Source organism: Theropithecus gelada, chromosome 1 (assembly GCF_003255815.1).
Source record: "Theropithecus gelada isolate Dixy chromosome 1, Tgel_1.0, whole genome shotgun sequence".
Taxonomy (NCBI): Eukaryota; Metazoa; Chordata; class Mammalia; order Primates; family Cercopithecidae; genus Theropithecus; species Theropithecus gelada.
Window position 1 is genome coordinate 176,467,354 of NC_037668.1, and position 6,000 is coordinate 176,473,353.

A 6,000-nucleotide genomic window follows, 5' to 3' on the forward strand; every position below is an offset into this window, starting at 1 on the left:
TAAAAATTACGAACCTAACAAAATGTTTTTGAAGAATGATAATGTAAACAGATTATTTTAACTATTACATATGCATTGTGGCAGAAACATTCTTGAAGAATTGTGGAGATTTGCTCACTTGGGGATAAGGGAGTAGTATGTGGCATATCTTAGACCTAAAGGAATAAATCAGGTCAAGAGTAATAAAAGGTGGCCGGGCGCGGTGACTCACTCCTGTAATCCTAGCACTTTGGGAGGCCGAGGCGGACAGATCACGAGGTCAGCAGATTGAGACCATCCTGGCTAAAACGGTGACATCCCGTCTCTACTAAAAATACAAATCATCATCATAATAATCATAATTAGCCGGGAGTGGTGGTGGGCGGTCGTAGTCCCAGCTAGTCGGGAGGCTGAGGCAGAAGAATGGCGTGAACTCGGGAGGCGGAGCCCTAGATGGCGCGGCTGCACTCCAGCCTGGGCGACAGAGTAAGACTCTGTCTCAAAAAAAAAAAAAAAAAAAAAAAGAGTAAAAGGTGAATTAAAGACAGAATGTAAAGAAAACAATGGCTTAGAATGGTGTGGTATCAGAATCTGAAGAACTTGGTGAATTAGCAGGTGCAGAGGTAATTTAAAAATTTGAGGTGGATCTCAACACTCAAAAAAATAACCACAGAATAATTATCTAGGTGCTGAGAGTTGATCTGTTAATTTTCAAGAGAAGCTGATATCTGTGTGGACCTGGAGCATAAATGTGTATGGGTTAAACATTTGATCTGATAAATTATTGCAACACATATGCCAGTTGAAGACAGGAATGTTTAGTGTGAGAATAAGAATATCTCAAGAGCAAAGTGAAAGATCCTGGGAGACAGGAACAATTAGAATTTGAGTGGGGAAAGAAGATACAGAAATTATATATGTACTGATGGAATGGGCATGAAGGTATAAAGAAAACTAGAGGACAGTGATTTCTTAGATGTTTAGTGATAGTATCAATTGCTGTTTAGAATGGTGAGAAATTCCAAGTATGGAAAACTTCATGATTGCAACTTACAGGAATGCTTAGATTTATTATCATTGTTCTAAAAATTGCTGTTTCTGGAATTTGTGTGAAATGATATGGATGTGCTCACCACAGATGCTGTGCTTCTGCAAAGAGATATTTTCACTAACAGCAATTATTTAAAAACATAGTTGGAAATTGAGACTTGACTTGCCACTGGGAACCATCAACAAAATCATGACATAGGCTGTTGAGCAGAGACCAAACCACTCTCCTTCTCATAGGAACAAAAGCCAAAGTATGTGATTACAATCCAGAAGAGGGGAAGTAGAATGTTGCTTTTTTCATTATAATTTTTAAACAGGTTTACTGAGGTATAATTAATATGCAAAAACTGCACATATTTATTGCATACAGTTTGATGAGTTTGGACATATGCATATACCTGTGAAACCATCAACACAATCAAAATAATGAATACGTATCATCTCCAAAACTTTCCTTGTGCTTCTTTGTTTATTTTGTATGGTTTTATTAATTTGTTATGGCAAAAATTTAAATGCACAATACAGTTGTTGAAGTCTACATACTAAGCAGTACAGCAGATCTCTAGAAATTATTCATCATGCATAACTGAAGCTTTAAGTCCATTGGACAACATCCCATATCCCTGTCTCCAGTTTCTGGCAACCACCATACTATTTTCTGCTTCTATGAATTTGACTATTTTAAGTATCTTATGCAAGTGGAATCATGTAGCATTTGTCCTTCTAAAACTGTCTTTTTTTCACTTAGTATAATATCCTCTAGGTTGAGGATATGGAGAAATCAGAAGGGTGTACACCATTGGTGTGAATGGAAAATGGTGCAGCTTCTGTGAAAATGCATGGAGATTCCTCAAAAACTTAAAAATAGAAGTACTATATGATCTAGAAATTCCACTCCTGGGTATACACCCAAAGGAAAGAAAATAAATATGTTCTTTGACACATTAATGGATAGAGAAAGTGTGGTGTTGTCATATAATAAAATATCATTCAGCTTTAACAAATAGATCTCTTTTATTAAAATTCTCACTAGAAAATTATTAAGCCCAGTTGCATGTGGGCTTCTTCTAGTAAAGTTATCTTTATGTTTATATATGTGTTCAGATAGCCATGGAGGTAAATATAAGTGATACAGAAGTTATAGAGTTATTGATCTAGTCATCTAATAAAGCCATGATTAAACTAAAATATTTCAGAGAGAAACACACACACATGTGTGCATGCACGCACACACACACACACACACACGAAGAGAGACAGAAAGTTGTTTTAGGATTCAGATGTTTCTATAGTCTTGAAATTGGAGCTAGAGTCTAAATTAATGGAAAAACACTCTATTTACACATCTTAAGTTATATGATCTTTTAGCAGTCAAGGCCTGCCACTTACCTCTACAATTTCCTAGGATCAGTATTAGTCTGGTCTCACACTGTTAATGAAGACATACCCGAGACTGGCTAATTTATAAAGGAAAGAGGTTTAATGGACTCACAGATCCCCATGGTTGGAAAGGCCTCACAATCATGGCAGAAGATGAAGGGGAAGCAAGACATGTCTTACATGGCAGCAGGAAAGAGAGCTTGTGCAGAGGACCTCCCGTTTATGAAACCATCAGATCTCGTGAGACCTATTTACTACCAGGAGAATAGTATGGGGGAAACCACCTCCATGATTCAATTACCTCCAACTGGCCCAGCCCTTGACACGTGGGGATTATTACAATTCAAGGTGAGATTTGGGTGGGCACAGAGAGTAAAACCATAGCAACATCTATACAGATTAAGATAAACTATTGTTCCCATCAACAGTAAGAGAAGAAGAAAAAGGGTATACTGACATGTAGGGCAATTGAAGTACTTGTAAAGAGGTTTCTTTCTTCTCTTTCTGAATGAGGGGTGCTTCTACTTCCTAAAGCTAACTGGCCAATATTCCAATAAACTTACTGTAAATCTCGAGAAAGGCTAGTTCCCTGGTTGGATGTGTGTCTAAACAGTGGTCTTGTTCTCCAGTGCCTGCACACAGGAAAAGATATGAACAGACTTTGCAGCAGTTTCACAGTTTACATTTCCACAATGTGAATTTTTCCTGGTATGAGAGCTCACCATGGGAGGTGAATGGGCTTGAGCAGTCTTGTTGACATTTCAAAAAGTGGCATTCACCAAGCTAGTGAATATGCATCTTCCTTGAAAGATTATACAGCCATATTCTTCACCTCCATTGATAATCTGATTTTTGTTTAGTAGTTTAAAAAATCTATCCATGTATGCATTCATATATGAATGTGTAGATATATGAGTGTATGTACGTATGCATGTATTTTATTGTATGTCAGATGTACCTCATTTGGTGAGAGTTGGAGAGGAAAAAGATTAGCAGCAAGAAGTCAAAATAGAGTTCCATTTTCTGTATCAAGAAACATTAGTAGGGGAGGTCCCCCACAGACTTCAGAAGAACCTCCTGAAGTATGCCATCATGAAAGCCAGCAGAGAGCTCATCAGTCAGCCTTAGTCACAGAAGAAAACTGGCCACACGCAGCCACTTATGGAGATCCATCCCCTCTGACTCTTCCCTGCCCTAGCACCAGGATGGGAGCTCATGGAAAGAAACAGAGGGAGTCAATGAAGCATAGACCACCTGAAGCCCATTAAAATATAAACAAATTGAACTACACTTTGAAAGGAGTTTGTTAGTAAGTTTTAACGTAAATAAAATTGAGCTTTTACCATGAATAAATCTACTGTATTAACTAAAATTGACTCCAAAAGTACAAAACAAGGCTCATTTGTTATTAAAGGACATTTTAATAAGTAAGTGAGAGTAAGGGGAGATTCGATACATAGCAGAATCAAGAGATCAATATTAAAGAAAATAAACATGATCTATATTTATGCTGTCATATTTAGAGCATTCTTGAATTAATGCTGAACTTTGTAAACTCAGTTACATTTTTACCATTGACTGATGGTATAGTATGTATGTATGTATGTATGTATTTACTGAAACAGGGTCTTGCTCTGTCACTCAGGCTGAAATGCAGTGGCATAATCACAGCTCATTGCAGCCTCCACCTCCTGGCCTTAAGCAATCCTCCCACCTCATCCTCCCAAGTAGCTGGGACAACACGCATGCACCACCGTGTCCAGGGCAATATTTTTTTCTTTTTTATGTTTTGTAGAGATAAGTTCCCATTATGTTGCCCAGGATGGCCTCAAACTCCTGAGTTCAGGCAATTCAACTACTTAGGCCTCCCAAAGTGCTGGGACTATAAGTTTGAGCCACCATGCCCAGCCTTGATGGTATAATTTTAGTTGTATCTATTTTAACAAGTTTCAGTAACAGTTAAATATTTTTCAGTAGTTTTAGCTCAGTCTTTTTGTTAGTATTTATTTGTTGGTAAACAATTTAAAACAATAGGACAATTTAATTAAATGAATCAATTTTTTATTCAGAGGAATCATTTCACATTGAAAATAATCACTGTTTAATCTGTTTTGTAACTCTATAATGTAGTACTTAGGAGTGTTTTCAATTAACACAAGTGTAATCTAAATTAATGAGATAATTATATAAAATCTTTATTCATTTTCTCTGTGTAATGATGGACACCAGTAATGTTTTTCTCTCTCAAACATTGTCACATCAATAACATTTCTCTAGGGCTCATGATCAACAGATTCCTATTTGCTTCTAAAATATAGAACACAGTCACTTGATCCTTGAATCAACCAGCAAATATTTAACCAAAATAAAGTACCAATTACATTTGAAGGCCACACAAAATAATTTTCAAAGGTAAAGTTGCTTGAGACACTTTAATATTTCACAATAAATATTTTTCTCAATTTTTTTTTTTTTTTTTTGTGAGACGAAATCTCTCTCTGTCGCCCAGGCTGGAGTTCAGTGGCGCGATCTTGGCTCACTGCAACCTCCGCCTCCCGGGTTCAAGCAATTCTCCCTCCTCAGCCTTCTGAGTAGCTGAGATTACACATGCTCGCCACCACGCCCAACTAATTTTTGTATTTTTAGTAGAGAGGGGGTTTCACCATATTGGTCAGGCTGGTCTCAAACCCCAGACCTCGTGATCTACCCACCTCGACCTCCCGAAGTGCTGGCATTACAGCCATAAGCCACTGTGCCCGACCCTATTTTTCTCAATTTCTAAAAACTAGATAGAAAATCAATTGCAAGCATAAAGACTTCAGTTACAGATCTTTGTTTAAAAAAAGAAAGGCAATAGTGATCCTCTGTTTCAATAACAAAACAATTTATGTTGTTGAAAATTCCTTGAAAAACTCTTTATATAACCATATTCTTACTTCACTTTTAAGATCATCTGATTTATGTTCAGTAGTTAAAAAATCTCTCTATATATGCATGTATATATGCATGAATGTATGCATTTAACTATCTCTAATCTATTTAGTCCCTTTGTTCTTATCTATGATGCCCTGATTCAATCAAAGAAATGTAACACCATTGCTGTGACATGGTTACTCCCCGTGCAATATAGTATATTATTTCATCAGTCTCCTCAACTGTCCTCTTGTCTACTTGATTTTAGGCTTCGTTCTGTGTTTTTTTTTTATTGTTGTTTTTTTTTTTGAGACGGAGTTTCACTCTTGTTGCTCAGGCTGGAGTGCAATAGCACGATCTCGGCTCACCACAATCTCCGCTTCCCAGGTTCAAGCGATTCTTCCTCCTCAGCCTCCCGAGTAGCTGGGATTGCAGGCATGTGCCACCACGCCTGGCTAATTTTTTGTATCTTTAGTAGATACAGGGTTTCTCCATGTTGGTCAGGCTGGTCTCGAACTCCCAACCTCAGGTGATCCACCCACCTTGACCTCCCAAAGTCCTGGGATTACAGGCAAGAACCACCACGCCCGGCCTAGGGTTCGTTCTTATTATCAGGCTGCTACCAATACATTTATATTAAAACCAGACCTTGTTTACTCACTTTGGAAACTTAACCTC